The sequence below is a fragment of the Scyliorhinus torazame genome, chromosome 5 (genome assembly GCF_047496885.1).
Source record: "Scyliorhinus torazame isolate Kashiwa2021f chromosome 5, sScyTor2.1, whole genome shotgun sequence".
In the NCBI taxonomy this organism is placed as follows: Eukaryota; Metazoa; Chordata; class Chondrichthyes; order Carcharhiniformes; family Scyliorhinidae; genus Scyliorhinus; species Scyliorhinus torazame.
In genome coordinates, this window is record NC_092711.1 from 308,684,205 (window position 1) to 308,705,080 (window position 20,876).

Here is a 20,876-nt window from a genome sequence, read left to right on the forward strand (position 1 = left end):
TTCCTTGGATGGTGATGTCTAGCACGAGGGGACATAGCTTTAAATTGAGGGGAGATAGATATAAGACAGACGTCAGAGGTAGGTTCTTTACTCAGAGAGTAGTAAGGGCGTAGAATGCCCTGCCTGCAACAGTAGTGGACTCGCCAACACTAAGGGTATTCAAATGGTCATTGGATAGACATATGGACGATAAGGGAATAGTGTAGATGGGCTTTAGAGTGGTTTCACAGGTCGCGCAACATCGAGGGCTGAAGGGCCTGTACTGCGCTGTAATGTTCTATGTTCTATGTTCTAAAGTGTCCGACTCCACTATCACAACAGGCAGTCCATTTCACACCCTAACCACTCTCTGAGTAATGAAACTACCTCGGACATCCCTCCTATATATCCCAACCTGAATCTTATCGTTATGCCCCCTTGAAACAGCTACATTCACCCGAGGAAATAGTCTCTGAACGTCCACTCTATCTATCCCCCTCATTATCTTATAAACCTGTTAAGTCGCTTCTCATCCTCCTCCACTCCAAAGAGAAAAGCCCTAGCTCCCTCAACCTTTCCTCATAAGACCGATCCTACAAACCAGGCAGCATCCTTTCCAATGCTTCCACATCCTTCCTATAATGAGGTGACCAGAACTGCACACAATACTCCAAATGTGGTCTCACCGGGTCATGTATAGTTGCAGCATTACCCCGCGGCTCTTAAACTCAAGCCCCCTGTTAATAAACACACGAAAAGCCTTCTTCACGGCTCTATCCACTTAAGTGGCGACATTCAGAGATCTGTGGACATGAACCCCAAGATCTCTGTTCCTCCACATTCCTCAGAACCCTGCCGTTGACCCTGTAATCCGCATTCAAATTTTTTCTACAAAGATTAATCACCTCGCACTTATCAGGGTTAAACTCCATCTGCCATTTTTCAGCCCAGCTCTGCATCCTATCAATGTCTCTTTACAGCCTGCAACAACCCTCCACCTCATCCACTACTCCACCAATCTTGGTGCTATCAGCAAATTTACGGACCCACCCTTCAGCCCCCTCCTCCAAGTCATTGATAAAAATCACAAATAGCAGAGGACCCAGCACTGATCCCTGTGGTACACCGCTGGTCACTGGTCTCCAGTCTGAAAATTTTCCATCCACCGCCAGGCTCTGTCTTCTATGTGATAACCAGTTACTTATCCAATTGGCCAAATTTCCCTCTATCCCACACCTCCTTACTTTCTTCATGAGCCGACCATGGGGAACCTTATCAAACGCCTTCCTAAAATCCATGTCTTCGACATCAACAGCTCTACCTTCATCTACACACTTAGTTACCTCCTCAAAGAATTCAATCAAATTTGTGAAGCAAGACCTACCCTTCACAAATCCACGTTGACTATCCCGGATTAAGCTGCATCTTTCCAAATGGTCATAAATCCTATCCTTCAGGACCTTTTCCATTACCTTACCGACCACCGAAGTAAGACTAACTGGCCTATAATTACCAGGGTCATTCCTATTCCCTTTCTTGAACAGAGGAACAACATTCACCACTCTCTAGTCCTCTGGCACTATCCCCGTGGACAGTGACGACCCAAAGATCAAATCCAAAGGCTCTAAATCTTATCCCTTGCCTCCCAAAGAATCCTTGGATATATCCCATACTAAGGCGGGTGTGAAGTCTCCGGCCCATTATGAGTTCTGCGGGAGCTACCCCAGTCACCGCATGGGGGGTGGTCCTATACGTAAACAAAAAGCGAGCCAGTCTCGTGTCCATTGATCCGGAAGACTGCTTCTTTAGGCCTCTTTTGAATGTCTGCACTCCTCAGTACCTCACTACTCTTAACACTGGCTTCTGGACTACAGCCCGTTTTCCCAGCCCCCTGACAAATTAGTTTAAACCCCCCTGAAGAACCGTAGCAAATTTCCCTCCCAGGATATTGGTGCCCCTCTGGTTGAGGTGCAAACCGTCCTGTCTGTACACGTCCCACCTTCCCCAGAATGTGCTCCAATTATCCACATACCTGAAACCCTCCCTCCTACACCATCCCTGCAGCCACGTGTTTATTTGCACTCTCTCCCTGTTCCTCACCTCACTAGCACGTGGCACCGGCAACAAACCAGAGATGACAACATGGTTTGTCCTGGCTCTCAGCTTCCACCCTAGCTCCCCAAATTCCTGTTTTAAATCCCCGTCCCTACTCTTACTGATATCGTTGGTACCAATGTGTACCACGACTTGTGACTGCTCCCCCTCCCCTTTAAGGATTCTGAAAACATGGTCCGGACCCTGGCACCCGGGAGGCAACATACCATCCGTGAGTCTCTTTCGCTGCCACAGAACCGTCTATCTGTCCCTCTAACTATCGAGTCCCCAATAACTATTGCTCTCCCTCCTTCTGAGCTACAGGGACGGACTCAGTGCTGGAGATCCGTTCACCGTGGCTTACCCCTGGTAGGTCGTCCCCCTCAACAGTATCCAAAACGGTATACTTGTTACCGAGGGGAACGACCACAGGGGATCCCTGCACTGACTGCTCCCTCCCAGTCCCTCTCACCATCACCAATCTGTCTTGATTCTTCGGAGTAACTACATTCCTGAAACTACTACCTATGACCACCTCTGCCTCCTGAATGATCTGAAGTTCATCCAGCTCCAGGTCCAGTTCCCTAACGCGGTTTCTGAGGAGCTGGAGATGGGTGCACTTCCCACAAATGAAATCAGCAGGGACACTGATGGCATCCCTCACCTCAAACATTCTGCAGGAGGAACATTGCACTACCTTCCCTGCCATCCCCTCTAGATAAAAAAAGAAAAAGAAAGAAAGAGCTTACCTGTTATTCACCCTACCCCTGAGGTTAAAGGAGGTGGAAGGGTGGGGGACACTACAAGTGTAGTGTCTAGGGTTTAGAAACTGTCCAACTTAAATACAGGTGTTGTGCAGAAAACAGTGCCTTTCCGATGCTCCGATCCTGCGTTGGCGTCAGGATCAAGGTTCGCACGCGCCAGCGGGAATGTGCAAATGGGTCAGTGACCACCTAATTAAAGAGACCCCTGCCAGAAACCCCCTAAAGGCCCCACAATTGAAGAGACCACCACGAGCGACCCTCCCCCCTCAATTGAAGAGACCTCCACGAGAGCCCCCCCCCCCAACTGAAGAGACCTCCATGAGAGACCCCCCCAGAAGAGAGACCCCTGTCAGGAATCCCCCAGAAGAGAGACCCCTGTCGGGAATCCCCCAGAAGAGAGACCCCTGTCGGGAATCCCCCAGAAGAGAGACCCCTGTCGGGAATACCCCAGAAGAGAGACCCCTGTCTGGAAGCTAGGGAGCAGTCCAGACAGAGGCACTGAAAAAGATAAATTCTTTAAAACTCACCTATGCAATCCACCTACTGGCTGAGTGACTGAAATAGTCAGCTGTGAAACTAACAGAAAGCACACTTTTTAATGTGGTCCAGGAGCTATCAATCAAAGCTTGATGCTTATAAACATTGGGTTAATTTCACTTCAAAGTCACTCAAGCATGAAGGAGATGAATGAAACAATGCAGTTGGTGGCTGTGAGGAAGCTGTCAATCAAAGCCCAGTAAAATCACTAACTCAGAGAAATCAATGAATAGCTTCCAAGTTAAAGACTAAGAGGGTTTTAACCCAGCTGACTGATTCGCTATTTTCAGCAATTGACCAGTGCTGCTTGCTATACCTGAGCTAGCAGGTGCAATGCACAAGTGAGTTTTAAAGCAGTGATTTTTTTTTTGACTGCCTTTGTCTTGACTTCTCTCCAGCTTTGAGACAGGCATCTCTCTTCAAGGGGGATTGTCTTTAACATGGGGGTCTCTGGGAGGGTCTCTTGAATTAGGGGGTCTCTGGTGGGGGTCTCATTAATTAGGTGGCCTCTGGTGGGTCTGATGAATTAAGGGTTCTCTGGGGGATCACTTTAATTGGGGGGTATCTTTAATTTATGCCCCGTAAATGGGGCATAAATAGTTGGCACAAGCAAGTACAAACCACCTCCATCAGCTTCCAAGCACCCATTTCAAAGTCAAGTATTATCCCTCATTACAAATAACATTGTTTGGTTGAAGTTCGTCCTTTCTCTGTCGCCACCCTTTCCTTGAAATGTCGACAAATATGCTACAGCCTTCATTTTAAAAAAGAGCTTTAGGAACTGCGAGTTGACCACGTCCTATTTTGAATGTTGTTGCGTGGCATCAACAGCTATACAAACGGGCCCCTTTCTTCGGGACTCACTGCCGAGGATATTTTATCTAACTGCCCTTCTCTGGAGTCACCCAGACAAAGACAAATGAAACTTATGTTGATATCACAGCACAGGGTGAAGCATTTCATAATTAATATGGACAAAAGGCCAAGTACACACATTATCTGCATTGAATGCCTTCAAATTTCAAATTAATCATGCATAGGTATGATCCCATTTACATCTAAATCACACACTGCTTATTAAGATAATTATGCTACTAATTAAAAACATCCATCATTGTCTTATCCAGTGAATCAATCAAGTGAACACCATCAAAATGAATACAGCACCACAACTCTTTTGAATGTATCAAATAATGCTATTTGTTACTTACCCAATACTTGCCAACAACAACTTGCATTTATATAGCATCTTTAGCTTAGTAAAATGTTCCAACATGCCTCACAGGAGCAGGACCAAACACATTTTGAAGCTGAGTCGTATCATGAAATATTGGATCAGGTCATGAGCATCAAAATTTGAGGAGACAGACATGGAGAGGCAGGGAGATTTAGGGAGGGAATTTGGGCGCTTTAGAGTGGAGGTAGCGGCCACCAATGGAGGAGTAAAGGAAATGGGATTTCTCCAATAATGGCCTCTTGTATATCGGCAGAGTACTCGGAGGACTATGGGGCTGTACTAAATTTCAGAGATTGAAAGGAGGGATTTGAAAAGAGTGGAAAATTTTAAAATAAAGACATTGCTGCGAGGTTAGCAAACGCAGGCATGGTGGACAAGTAGGGGACTTGGTCAGAGTGAGGTTACAGGTAGCGTTATGGAAGAACTCAATTTTGCAGATGATCTAAGGTGGGAGGCAAGGGCTGCAAGGGTATTGTCAACTTCCGTTCGTCAATTATCCTGCGTCTGAATCTCTGAGTTCAAGTCGGGGACTTTGGATGGTTCCAACTCACTTGACAGATTAGTTACCCAGGAAAGGTTAGAAGGATCAAAAGCAGTTATAACCCTCCGGTTAACTACACTGCTGACCTCCACTCCCCACGAACCCGAACTGGACTCCTACCCCTCCCTCGACCATCTTGGCCTGACCAACCAACCAACCATCCCTAACACCCTGTCCAGACTGACCACCCGGCAATGACTACTGTCAACTCCCCACATTACAACCAATCCACTGATTTTGCCCCCACTCCCTGAACTACCCATGACCCACCAGACGTCCCCCACCCTGACTAATGCCCTTACCACTGAATGCATGTCCACCCTCTCTTATGTTCTCTTCTCGCTTGTCAAAGTGACAGGGATATTTAAACTCACTGATTTATGGCAGCTAGTGCCATAAAAATGGGGCCTGGCTTTGTTTCCCCACCAATCCTGCACGTCGCTCAAGGCCCCCAGCAACAGCTGGGTTGTTCATGTCTCTGCAGGCCTGGGATTGGAAGTCCTGAGGAAGATAGAAGCAGAGTGATCATCTGACCCCATGGAAGATTCAGCCCATTCGTTTATTATCAAAGGCGACTTTTATTTGAGCCCTTTCTCTTTGTGAACAGAAATGAGTCTTTATTTGCAAAATATCTGGGAATGTATTGTTGCCCAAGTGTCAGATAAATAAATGCTATCTCATCAAATTGGCAGAAGGCCCTTTGGATAGCAGGACAATAAACATGCCATCAGAACTGCAGACAAGTAATCCAGAGAGTAAACTCAATACAGCAGCTTGAGTTCAACTTGCACCTGCAGACTCTTTCCCAAAATGACTGTGGATGTTAGTTAAATTGACATTTTCTAGGTCAAGACTGTTCCTTCAGGGTGTGAAGAGAGATGCAGTAAAATATATTCAGGTTCAGATAAACCATGATCTAATAGGATGGCTTAATAGGTGTCAGAGGCTGAATGGACTTTCCATGTTCCCTTCAAATACAACGTCCGGGATTCTCCATCCCACATTCTAAGTGCTCCCGCCGATGGAGAACCCAATCTGTGTCCCGCTGGTGCCAGCAATGTCACTGGGGTGGGATTCTCATGGGCCTACTATGCACAAATATGCACAGTGGCGAACACACTGGTTTCCCTGCGGTTACTGGGGTCGGCCTGCCATTTTGAACGGGTGCCCTGATCCCAGCATCCAGCGACAGGCTCCCGCTCCCCCTCCCAACACAAATTGTGACACCCTCACTGACAAGGGGAGCACCGCCAAGGCCTCATAAAGGAGGGACATCCTCCCCTCCACCACAGGAATAACGAGTCATCCCTCCCCCAAACATACCACGCACGAATGAGGGAAACTAGGGCAACCCCACCCAACCCCCTCAGCCCCCCCCTTTAATTTCCCCCTCAACCACCACTTCAGTCACTCTCTCCTTCAGCCACCACCTCTCAGTCCCCCCCTCCCTCAGCACCCGCACCGCTTCAAAACAGCCAAATGGTTTCACTTTCTCTTTTTAACCGCAGAAAGCACTTGGCATTGTCAAAGTGGTCAGCAGCTGTCAATATTAATAAGAATGTTTATTAATATTGTGGGTTTATAAATGGAGGGTACTTCAGATGTAGTCAAGCATGAAGGGAAAGATAAATAAACTATCCCCGGCAGATGTGTTTAAACTATTAAACTGCCAATCAAAGGCAAATGAAAGGTACTTCAAGGTGAAATTGAATGAATGCTTAGGATTTCAAAGGATCACAGCCGATTTCAAGCTTTTTCAAGTGCTATAGGCTTTCTAGGAAGGTTCTGACAAATAAAAAAGCAGCAGTTTCAAAGGCATAGGTCAGAGGAAGCAAATGTGAGGAAAGGGACAATGCTTCTGACTTGATTCTTTACTGACTGTCTGGACTGTTCATCAGCTGTCAGGCAGAGCAGGTCAGAGTGAGAAGGCCACTCCAGAGTTTCAACAGATTAGACCAAGGTGAAGGTCTTGAACAGAGAGCTTCCCGAGATCACCATGCCAAGAGTGATCTTTAGGTTGCCTTGGGCTGGAAGAGGCACTCCAGATACGGGACCATTATCCCAGGGGAGGGTCCCGGAATCAACCCCTCAACCACAGCCTTAACTCATCTAACCCCCAGGACCTTTGGGGGACTCTCCCTTTGCAGCTTGGCAGCGACAGAGTGGGCACATGAGCAATGGGCTGTTTTTCTTTCAAATCCCTAGGATCTGCAGTATTTTTGAAATAATTTGGATTTAAATATGCCAGTTGCCTTGGGAAAATCTTCCTTCATTCTTTCTTCACCATTATATTTGCCAAGTTGGTCAGATTTCAACCACTTGCCTGAAAGGTTACCACAGTGTCATTTTAGTTTGCCCTGTGCAGCATAATACTTGTAACTTAAGCCAATAAGGAGACAATTACAATACAGCTCCGGTGAAACGATCCAACTCTCTCTTTCCACATACCTCAAAGATGAAACCAGAAACAGATGTTGCAACTATTATTAGTTTGATCATCTGTTCCCATAACCCAAATTCTCATTGAGGTAAAGCAATATTTCAGCAGGAACTTGTTTCAGAATAAGTCTTACAGCAGACTTTATGCTGGCTGTCGGCATTTAGATTACAGACCGCATTAGGGACATAAGAGGAGGCATAAAAATGGCAGATACAAGATGTAATTTAAACTTATCACCATAGCTCAGCTGCAGCTCTTAGTGTAAATGAGCACAAACAGTTTAATGGCCTAGGCTGCCTTCACAAGTCAGATGTAAAATTATAATATGGTCATTCAACAGACTAACATTGTGCTCCTATCAGTTGACTTCTTTCTAGATGTTTGCATCACTTTCTGTAACCATATTTACCATTCTTGGCTTAACTGTAAGATTGTTGGAATGTCTCGGCCTGAATTTTTGTAAAGCCTTACCCACGATGGCATAACAGCCCCGATTCCGGAACTCCTGTCCCCGATACCGACACCCCACCGTTTGTGCACATGGCGGGAATGAATTTTCGCATATCCATAATTCACAGAGGGGCGGCACAGTGGTGCAGTGGTTAGCACCGCTGCCTCATGGCGAATGAGGACCCGGTTTCAATCCTGGCCCTGGGTCACTGTCCGTGTGGAGTTTGCGCATTCTCCCCGTGCCAATGTAGGTCTCACCTCCACAACCCAAAGATGTGCAGGTTAGGTGGATCGGCCACACTAAATTGCCCCTTAATTGGGGGAAAAAATTATTTTGGTACTCTAAATTTATTTTTAAAATAAATGAATCCATAATTCACAGAGGCAGTGGCACATGCAAAAGTGCACCTGCCTTCAAACAGAAGCAATTTTGGTCATCCAGGTTCTGAAACACAATTCATGGGCTTTACAAATTTAATTGAAAGGTTTATATCTGCCAGTTATTTAGAGAGCGAAGTTACCCTTTTGGAGAGGTATAGTACCCTTTCACAAAGGTCAATTAACCCTTTGGGAGAGGTCAGGTACCCCTTTGGGATTGTTAAGAGCAAACAGGAATATGCATAAAGTATGTGTAAGCTCTGTGAAACCATCAAGGTGTCAAGTCTTGTAAATCCCCTGCCTTTTAAATTTTGAAAGAAAACACAGCCAGCTTGCATTTGAAAAATAATGGTGCTTTCAATTTCAATTGCTGTTTATTGATGTAACCCTCAGGGTTATCATCACAGTGTTATTTCTGCTTGACTGCTCCCATAACCTATCATTAGCACAACAGGAGGATTGTAAGTTCATCGGTTGATTCACAGCTCAAAATGGGAGATAAAGAAATTGACTGTCTTTGATGTGCGGTTATGAATACAACTGTTTATTTTCATAAGGGATTAAATACTTGAAAGGTTTCAAATGAATTGCATGGCATGTTATCAATGAGTTTTTTTTAATATAGTAAAGTCTGCAATAGAAACTTTGAACTTTCATCTCACCATGGCGTCCGAGGACTGTCTATTGTGGATACTAAGTGAGCTATGGAAATGTGAGGGCTAGGGGTCTGTTTTTTGTTGTGCTGTTATTATTAATGGGACAAAGTCCTGGAGCACAAAGGCAGACCTTTAAGTAGCCCACCTCCGCACTCGCCCACCTCTGTGGCTGTCATGTACTGTTTCCCACCCTCACGGGAACAAAAATCAACTGGCTCAGGGCAGTTTCGCCCAAGTTGGGTTTGCAAAGAATTCAGGCCTCGATGCACAGAACCATTTATTAAGGATATTATTGTTTAGATTTACTGCCTACCTTATCCACAGCAACCGCCATCTCCATGGCCCTACACTCATCCCTAGAACATCTCGACAACAAGGACTCCTACATCAGACTCCTATTTATTGACTACAGCTCCGCCTTCAACACCATAATCCCAGCCAAGCTCATATCAAAGCTCCAAAACCTAGGCCTTGGCTCCCCACTCTGCAACTGGATTCTCGACTTTCTGACCCACAGATCACAATCAGTAAAAATAAACAACACCTCCTCTACAATAGTCTTCAATACCGATGCTCCGCAAAGCTGAGTACTTAGCCCCCTATGATACTCCCTGTACACACACAACTGCATGGCAAAATCTGGTTCCAACTCCATCTACAAGTTTGCTGATGATGCGACCATAGTAGGCCGGATCTCGAATAACAATGAGTCAGAATACAGGAGGGAGATTTAGAATCTCTTGGAGTGGTGCAGCGACAACAATCTATTCCCCCAATGCCAGCAAAACTAAAGAGCTGGTCATTGACTTCAGGAAGCAATGTACTGTACACACCCCTGTCAGCATCAATGGGGCCAAGGTGGAGATGGTTAGCAGTTTCAAATTCCTCGGTGTACACATCTCCAAAAATCTGTCCTGGTCCACCCACGTTGACACTACCACCAAGAAAGCACAACAGCGCCTCTACTTTCTCAGGAAACTAAGGACATTTGGCATGTCCACATGAACTCTTACCAACTTTTACAGATGCACCATTGAAAACATCCTATCTTGCAGCATCACAGCCTGGTCTGACAACTGCTCGTCCAAAGACCGCAAGAAACTTCAGAGAGTCTTGAACACAGCCCAGTCTATCACACGAATCTGCCTCCCATCCATTGACTCCACCTACACCTGCCGCTGCCTGGGGAAAGCGGGCAGCATAATCAAATACCCCTCCCACCCGGTTTACTCACACTTCCAACTTCTTCCATCGGGTAGGAGATAAAGAAGTCTGAGAACACGCACGAACAGACTCAAAAACAGCTTCTTCCCCACTGTTACCAGACTCCTAAACGGCCCTCTTATGGACTGGCCTCATTAACACTACACCCCTGTAGGCTTCACCCGATGCCGGTGTTATGTAGTTACATTGTATACCTTGCGTTGCCCTATTATGTATTTTCTTTTATTTCCTTTTCTTTTCACGTACTTCGTGACCTGTTTGAGCTGCTCGCAGAAAAATACTTTTCACTGTGCCTCGGTACACGTGGCAATAAACAAAATCCAATCCAATCTTGAGGAGAGAATGATGCCCAAATTTGTCTTATGTCAGCTGAAATAATATTAGATCTTCCACTCCAACATCATGTCAGGATCAATACAAATTGCTGAGCAAAGAAATGAACCCTTTCTTGTCATTAACGAAGATGGTTGACAAGAGTCATGGACTAGCGAATGTTTCCTGAACAAAGAATTATAGTTAAATATAACCAAGATTAAAAAACAGTCCACAAATAGCTTAGTTGCAAAAATAAATGAGGTTACAAAAGCAACTCAGTTATGTGACAGTAATTCAATATTAACTGTTTGCTGATTATAAATTTATAGTTGAGATCCATACCTAAGATGAGAGAGATGAATTTAGGATTTGATTCCTGACAAGTTAATAGTATTAAATAGTCAGTCTATTGAATAAATTATTGTCTGCACAGAAGAGTTGGTTGTCTTCTTTACTGGGGGAGGTTAGGGGAGCCCTCGGCACACCGACTCTCGCCTTCTGATTCCAGAAGGGGGTATTCATTGCAGGGTATGAGGTACCCATAAGCACAGGCTGTCAGTCTGGTGGGGGGCGGTGGGGGGGGGGGCAGGCAAGGGATCTATTCGGTCTGGGGGCTCCCATTGGAATAGGAACCAAAGTCCCAGTGAATTCTGGAAGTGACACTCAGCCCGGAATGCGGACTGAATAAATGTGGAGGCGCAGCCTGAGCTGGGAACACAGGCAGGAGGAGAAGAATGCCCTAGGAGCCTCTTGGAGAGAGTAGTGCATGGCCGTAGCCCCCAGTAGGGCAGAGGTCTGAAGCATCGGGGTGAATGGTCACTGTAAATAGTTCAAATTTCTTGAAATCATACTTACATTTGAGTGTTTACACAGTTTTGATGCCAGTGGAATAAATTATGTTCTTTAACATTCATGCAGTCCATGTGCTTAAATCCCATGTTACACTTTCTCTGGGAGGATGACATTAGCATTCTGAAATGTGAAAATTAAAATCTTCCATCTATTCCCCCTGGATCTTCTGCTGCAGGATAAAATGATCTCCTGCATTGTACTTTAATAAAAGTAATCATCTTGATTATTGGCACAAGTAGGCCTACATTTACACTGCAATGAAGTTACTGTGAAAAGCCCCTAGTCGCCATATTCCAGCGCCTGCTCAGGTACACGGAGGGAGAGTTCAGAATGTCCAATTCACCTAACAAGCACGTCTTTCGGGACTTGTAGGAGGAAACCGGAGCACCCGGAGGAAATCCACGCAGACAAGGGGGAGAACGTGCAGACTCAGCACAGACAGTGACCCAAGCAGGAATCGAACATGGGTCCCTGGCGCTGTGAAGCAATAGTGCTAACCATTGTGTTACCATGCCGCCCATATTGTATTTATGCTAATTTCTTAAAACTGACTCCTTTAATCCGAAACTTGTATAACTGAGTGGCGCACTTATATCTATCTTCCTGACTCTAGCAGTTTTTGCCATAAAATCTTAACTCCTGCAACCTTCTTCCTCCCTTACCAAGACTCCCTTCCACAAATTGCTCGTCAAAGCCCTACCAAAAAATCGTTTAATCCTTAGATTCAGAATTTTTTGAACAATGGTACTTTAAATAACCATGGTTTGGAGATACCGGCATTGAACTGGGGTGGGCACAGTAAGAAGTCTTACACCACCAGGTTAAAGTCCAACAGGTTTATTTGGAATCACTAGCTTTCGGAGTGCAGCTCCTTCATCACTTGAATGAAGAGGTGGGTTCCAGAAACACATATATAGACAAAGTCAATGGTGCAAGATGATATTTTGAATGCGAATCTTTGCAGGTAATTAAGTCTTTACAGGTCCAGACGCTACGACTGGAGAGAGGGATAATCACAGGTTAAAGAGGTGTAAATTGACTCAAGCCAGGACAGTTGATAGGATTTTGCAAGCCCAGGCCAGGTGGTGGGGGGTGAATGTAGTGAGACATGAATCCAAGGTCCCGGTTGAGGCCGTACTCATGTGTGTGGAACTTGGCTATCAGTTTCTGCGTTGTCGCGCGTCCTGAAGGCCGCCATGGAGAATGCTTACCTGAAGATCAGAGGCTGAATGCCCTTGACTACTGAAGTGTTCCCCGACTGGAAGGGAACATTCCTGCCTGGTGATTATCGAGCGATGTCCATTCATCCATTGTGACAGCATCTGCATGGTCTCGCCAATGGACCATGCCTCGGTACATCCTTTCCTGCAGCGTATGAGGTAGACAACGTCGATCGAGTCACACGAGTATGTACCGCGTACCTGGTGGGTGGTGTTCTCACATGTAATGGTCGAATCCATGTCGATGATCTGGCACATCTTGCAGAGCTTGCCATGGCAGGGTTGTGCGGAGTCGTGGTCGCTGTTCTCCTGAAGGCTGGGTAGTTTGCTGCAAACAATGGTCCATTCAGCACTTCTGGCTGAAGACTTATGCCAATACTTTAGCTTTGTCTTTTGCATGGATGTGCTGGGCTTTCCCATCATTGGTGATGGGGATATCTGTGGGTGGTACAGTACATGTCCAGGGATGGTGAAGGCATTGTCTGGGACATTGTCAGGTATGATTCCATGATCATATCAAGCTTGTATCAAGCTTTTGCTTGATGCTCTTTGGCTCATTAAAATATGCTGATCTGGATCTCGCCCAGCGCAGGCGAGATCCAGATCGCAACGTCTCACGTGATTCGCTCGTGAGATGTATAGAACGCGAATCGCGCGAGTGGACTCTTGCAAGATTTAATGGCCTCATTGTGACACCCGTCAGGCACACCAGGCCGTTAAGCACTGGTTTAGCACAGTGGGCTAAACAGCTGGCTTGTAATGCAGAACAAGGCCAGCAGCACGGGTTCAATTCCCTGTACCGGCCTCCCCGAACAGGCACTGGAATGTACTGACTGGGGGCTTTTCACAGTAACTTCATTGAAGCCTACTTATGACAATTAGCGATGATTATATTATTATTAATTCGTGCCCAACATTTCTTGAACTTTCAGCAGAACTTAAATGGTGTCTATCATTTTGATCTGTTCCCCAATATAGTATAGATTATCACTACAGCTTGTTCTTCAGTAAACCTTTGAAAGAAAATGGTTGGGATGCTACATTTCGATTTCCGAGCGTTATTATTGTACCCTTCACATCATATCCATCTTTTTGTCACCACAGAAAGTCAATAAATTGTAAATAGCAAAGTACCGCGGATACTGGAACCTGAAATGTGAAGAGAGACAGCTGGAAAAACTTTGCAGGTCTCGTAGGGAGAGAAAACAGTTAATGTTTCGAGTCCACATGGCCCTTCTTCTGAACTAAAGTGAGAGAAAAATGTGATTATATATAAGAGGGGATGGAACAGCTGGAACAGTGGTTAGCGGGAGCTGGGAGAGATTGCAATGAAAATGTAGCAAAACTTTAAAAAAAGTGACAGATGGCCCAGTGGGCGAGCAGGAGGGAGTTTTTGCTTTGGAACAAAAACATGTTTTGGATATGAAATAATAGGTAAAGGTGGAGGAGAAAGGTAACAGCTTAAAGTTGTCGAACTCAATGTTGAGCCATGAGGGCTGTCATGTGCCTAGTTGGAAGATGAGGTACTGATCCTCCAATTTCTGATGTGCATCACTGGAACATTGCAGCTGGCCAAGGATGAACATGTGGGCATGAGAGCAAGATGCTAAGGTTGATTGTTCAATCAATTGTTTAGCTCTATCTAATTAGTTCATAATGAAAATATCTTGCTGTAGAAATCACATTCTAACAATGAGGCTGCAGGCACCAAACTTCCACTCTGACTTCCCTCATTTCCAGGAAAATAAACTTTAAAGCAATTGACAACAAAATCCAGAAAGGGAACAAATTTAAGGCATTCATTTCATCCCAAGGCTCAAATGACATTCAGAAATTACAAAATCATTGTGACACAGCTCAATGCCTACTAATCAGATCTGTGCCACCTTCAAAATCATTGTGACTGTCATGTGAGAGTACCTTTAAGAAATGGGTGTTTACAAATGTGTGCGTATATAAATATTTATAGTGATAAAAGGAAATTAAGTGAGGTGAATTATGTGGTAAAAACACCAGATGGAAGGAAGACTCACTGAGTGTGTCATGTGAATATGCTTAAAAGGTATTTTGAAAGGGAAGGTGAGAAAAAGGAGGAGGTTTTAATGATTCTAACTCAAAGTGACAAACCAAATCCAGATGACTGTGAATTTGACATTCCTCAAATTAAATTGGAAAACGAGGATGTTCTTAAAAATTGGGATAAATTGTTGAGTTACCTTCCAGAGGAAAAACAAACTGACCTGAAAGAGTTATTGATATCACATGGGCAAGTTTGTAGAGATAAATTGGGAAGTATTAACATGGCTATACATGATGTAGATGTGGGAAATGCTGTTATAATCAAACAACATCCATACAGACTTAACCCTTTAAAATTGGCACAGATTATGCTTAAAAGTGGCATAATTGAAGTGGGTTGCAGCCAATGGAGCTCACCCATAGTGATGGTACCTAAACCAGACGGTACGCAATGGTTGTGTGTGGACTATCGAAAGGTGAATGCCTTTGTGAATTCAAGTTACAAGAATGGACTCTTATCCTATCCCACGTTTGGAGGATTGCATTGAGAAATTGGGACAATCAGCTTTTATTTCCAAACTGGATATACTTAAAGGTTACTGGCAGGTATCTTTATCCGAAAGGGTGCAGGAGATTTCAGCTTTTGTAACTTCAGATGGTGTATACCAATTCAAAGTTATGCCATTTGGCATGAAAAATGCACCAGCTACATTTCAACGGTTAACTAACAAAGTTGTTTCAGGATTACCTAATTGTGCGGTATACATCGACGATCTGGTAATTTTCAGCCAGACATGGACAGAACATTTGAAACAGCTGATGGAGTTATTCGGTCGACTTCAGGAGGCGGGTTTGGTGGTAAACCTATCCAAAAGTGAATTTGGAAAAGCCCAAGTCACTTTCCTTGGCCATACAATCGGACAGAGTCGAATGGTCACACGGGATGTGAAACCAACAGTTATTGAGGAGTTTTCAATACCCTCAAGACGAAGGTAACTAATGCGATTTCTTGGCATGAGTGGATTTGATCGAACATTTGTGCAAAAGTTTTGTAGCATGATTGCTCCACTGGTGGACTTGCTGAAGAAAATTTCAGTGGACAGCGGAGTGTCAACAGGCATTTGACTGCCTGAAAGCTGTGATAACCAATGCTCCTGTGATGGAGAATTACAAGGGACTCTGTGATCAGATTGAACTAAAGTATCTGACTTTAAAGAGAAATGCCGAGGCTTAGGGAATTGGACGGATCGTGCAGAGACCTTTTTGTTCAAAGAGCCTGTCAATCAGGACGGATTACAGTTGGAGGAAGAAGAACAAAAAATTGACTATATTACTATACCTGTTTGTGTGTGTTGTTTTTTGAAACGAAAAAGAAAGGATAGTGAAAAGGCGAAAAATGAAACCATCTTGAAGTTGATGGGTTTTTTTTCTTGGGGGGAGGTGTCATGCGAGAGTACCTTTAAGAAATGGGTGTTTATTACTGCAGTGATGTCAGAGAGTGGGTGGAGCTGGGCTGTCTGTCAGCTTTTTACTTTCGTTTTTTAACAGGCTGCAGGGTGTGTTTTAGTTTAGTTTTCAGTGTTGGAGCTGAAGCCAGACCAAGCAGGTGTTCTGCTGTTCTCTCTGCCATCAAAAGACTATCTCTTGATCATTTGGTGAATTCAGAATTATAAATGTTCTCAGTAGTGAATGTAAACCTAATGTGCTTCTGGTAAAAGGCGTTTAAGTCGTATGGATGTTAAAAGAAAGGTTTAAAGGATTACTTAGTGGTGTATTCTTTGGGGGTTGTATTTGAATTAATGGTTGCTAAGATGGTCACTGTATGTTTTGAAAAGGTTAACTTGAGTTCATAGAATAAACATTGTTTTGCTTTAAAAAAATACTTTTCCATTTCTGCTGTAGCACACCTGTAGAGTGGGCCGTGTGTTCCCCATACCACAATCTATTAAAAGTTGTGGGTCAGGTGAACTCCATGATACACTTTGGGGTTCTCTAAACCCTGGCCCATAACAGTGACAAAGCTCAATATCTACTAATGTTTGAATTATGGGCTTACGGTAATTTGTCTTTAGACTCATTAGAGGTTCCTGGAGCCATTTTTATAGAAATTCTCATTGTGAAACCTAAGGCAGAACTCCATGTACTTCTGAGGTGCCCCCAGCCTTTGGGGGAAAAAACATATTTTCTGAACATTTTAATGGTGACGATGTCAACACAAAGGTGGATTCACTCTGGTCACTTCACCTCCCAAACAGCAGAAGCATATACCTGCAGGTAGACATGATCAATTGGCATGACACTGAGCCCTCCCAACCAGAGAGAAGAGCACGTTTTGATGTGTACCCTATGCAAATAGTGGAGGCTGAACTGCTGTTCTTAGAACAGCACCACGCAATCCTCAGCATCCATTGGAAAATGTAACCTCAGACTTTTCATCACAACTTGGACAATGCAGCACACCCCAAATACGACACTGAAGATTCGAAGAAGAAAAGATTTGTATTTCTATATATTTAGCGCTTTTCACAACAACCTCACGTCCCAAAGTGCTTTACCCAGTGAAGTACTTTCGAAGGAGCCAATGTAGTGTAGGATATGTGGCGGACAGTTTGCAGATGGCAAACTCCCACTAATGTGGGCATGACCAGACAATTTGTCTTTTTTTTTCTGATGTTGATTGAAGAATAAAGATCGGCCAGGACACTGGGGACAACTACCCTACTCTTCTTCAAAACAGAGCCATTGGATCTTCTACATTTGCACGAGAAAGTAGTTGGGGCCATGGTTTAACGTCTTGGCTGATAGACGGCACCTCTGACACAGCAGCACTCCGTTAGCGCTGCACTGAAGCATCAGTCTTCATTTTGGGCCCAAGCCTTGAGGTGGCTTGCACTCGAAACGTTGGGACTCAGGGGTGAGAGTGCAGTAACTGACATTCAGAGGGTAAAGGAGAAATCACAAGTTTGTGCTTTCCGATGGACGGAGAAGGCAGGATCTGGAAAGTACACCTCTGTCAGCAGCACTAGTAAGGAGGTGGAGAAGGAATGAAACACCCGGGGAAGAGAAGGAATTTTCAAATGATCCACAAGAAGACTGACTGCTCCATTAAGTATTTGACGCTTCATTCACAAAAAACAGGGGGCTGGATTCACCATTTCTGAGACTAAGTGTTGACGACAGCGCAGGATTCGTGGAGTTATATGACGGAAATATCGGCGTCGAACCCTCACCGACCCTGTGACTGGTGAGAGACTAGCAGCACACAGAGTAAAACCCCGGCTCCCATGACAAAGACGGCTGGAGAATGGTCGGGTCCATGGACGCGCGTGTGCACGGCGACGGCCTGTAGCGATTGTGCCGTAAAACATGCTGCTGGCTCGCCTGCCAAATACTGCCCCCCTGGCCACCACTGGCCACCGCCCCCCCCCCCCCCCCCCCCCCCACCCCCCCCACCGCCCAGTCAGCCCAGCCCTCGCGGAAACACCACAGATCAGCAGCACGGCTCCCGGCCGACTGTGGCAATGCTGGACACAGTCCGCAGCCGCCACGCCAGGTTCCTGATCGCTAAGACCACAACTGAACTGCGGCGTTGAGAACTTAGCCCATCGGTGGCGGTGAATCGTGGAGGCCCTGGAGAATAGAGGGTCAGCCAGGCTAATGATATGCCAACGGTACTTCAGTGCCGCGCAGCGAGCAATGCATTTACACCATTTTCGGGGTGCCGGAGGACCCCGATTTGGAATCAAACCGCTGCCTACTGCGGTTTTGGCGTCGGAGTCTCTTCTCCGCCCAATCGCGTTTTGCGATTTTTGCGTCGGCCGCCAGTGAATCCCACCCACGGTTTTTGGTAAATGCCAACTGGAAACATGAAAGTTATCTCTGACCAATGGACTGTGTGCTGCCTATGTAAGCCTCAGAAGGGATCACTTTGTGCTGACTGCCAGCCCAAACTCTGCCGTGGAAGAGAGGTGAAGGTCGTCAATGTGATGGGGACAAAACCAGCATCTAAAACTTTGGGGTAAATTCCAAGTTTGCGAGAACTCACCAATATTTCGGATCTGATATCAATATTTGTGGCACTGTAAATGAATTCCACTGGCAGTGCGGTGCCAGGTAACACATACAACCCAAAGGCTGGTCAATCGTACCAAACAGCACATCACGTCAGCTGACTGCTATCCATACTCAACCAGCTTGGAAAGCCCAGAACATAATTTTTGACATCAGATGTTGCTCTACAATTTGACAGCACTTACTGAGCAACCCTGAGTGTGCTAAGAATTACAGTAAGAACCATTTTGAAGATTATCAGTCTGGCTTACAATTTGGTTCATTTACCTTTACCAGAAGCTATATATAGTAGGGGTCGGTCCTCGGCAAGTAGAAGGAAGATTGACAGGCATTGCGCCTTTTTTATATTAATTGAAAACATGAGGACAATAGTTCTCTGGTGCATTCTCCATGGGTACACTTCAACTAGAGTGGACTTGCCAACCAATCAGCATCCTTTTATAATGCAGAATAAATTGTTGTGATGGGTTGAATTTGTCATTCTAGCATTTGTTCTGGTAAGTGTAAGATGAAAAACTTTGACAGTATGCCTCTTTTTTCAGCAATAACTAACTATATTTTGCATAAAGCCATATAGGGCTAGATTCTCCTCCCCCGCACGCCACAAGAACACCACGGGTGAGACGCCGACAATGGAAACATCCATTGACCTCCAAACATATATAGAATCACTACAGTGCAGAAAGAGGGCATTCGGCCCATCAAGTCTGCACCGATCCTTGGAAAGACCACCCAACCGAAGCCCAATGCCTGCCTTGTAACCCCAACCTAAGGGGCAATTTAGCATGGCCAATCCAACTAACCTGTGCACCTCTGGACTGTGGGATGAAACTGGAGCACTCGGAGGAAGCCCACGCAGACATGGGGAGAAGGTATAGCTTCCACACAGATAGTCCCCAAGGTCGGAATCAAACTTTGGTCCCTGGAGCTGAGAGGCAGCAGTGCTAACCACTGTGCCACCATAGTGGTATTAGTATGCTATATATAGAAAACCTAGAAAATATTTGTTAATTCTACAATAATAATTCAAAATAGTTCACAAACACACATTTTGTCTACCATTTAGAAATAATTTATGTACTGCTAAGCCCAATTTTCATTTTAGTGCCGTTAGAATGATCATCAATTAAATAAAGCCATCATCAGTTGAACATCTTGCAGCAGATAAGCAAAGGAACTGCAGGTAACATTCAAGATTCATCAAATTTTTGCATTTGCAGTTCTCAGATGCACAAGATTGCCAACATCTGTACTCCCTTTGTCCAAACCTCGGCCCCATCCTATCAGAGGCTCCGTGCAAAATTCTCTGCCTCCCGACGCCGCAAACCGCGAACGGGCGGTGAATCGGGCGTCCGGGCAAAATCGAGGTCCGCGCCCACGCCAATTTGGCCGCCATGCTCCGGGAGTCCCTTGCTGGTGGCGATAATGAGTTTGTGTCCCTTGCCAGTGGTGGCATGAGAAAACCAGCATTTGCATTAATTTAAATATGATTAGCGGGTTGGATACAGCACGCTCCACACTTCCGTGATGCCAAGCTGTTCTCAGGCGGAAGGCGCGAATGAATACAAGTATAGACCAGCGTGGACTCACACCATGACTGCAGAGGGGGAGCAGGAGGCTAAAGAAACACTGAATAAAACATTAAAAGTGTTCAGTCTTGCTGGCGACTTCTCGGACCGGGACAGTACCGGGTAGACTTGGTGCCAGGTCTGAGGACTTGGGGTTCCCCCGTCAGGATCGGGGTGGCCTGGCTCAGACCCCCATTGCTGCAGTCTGTCTTTTAAACGTACCCCTTTCGTGTTTCTTACCGGCTCCTGGCTGCTCACACTGCTGAGTGCTGCCTGTGTCCTTTCAATGCTCAGAAGATCTCTGGTCATCTGGGAGACCACCCAGGCTGCCCCTCTGGACAACCTCGTACCCCAGCTGTCTCATCAAGGGCCAAGCTCATTCCGGAGCCTCCAGGCATTGGCACTCCTCAGAAGTGCTGCCCCATTGCAGAAGAAGCAGAGCTCACTCCAACCAGGGGTCACCTGCACCGCAGGCTTTGGAAATCGCCCTGGTTCTCTGCCCCTCTCAGGGCAGAGTAGTCAACAGTGAGC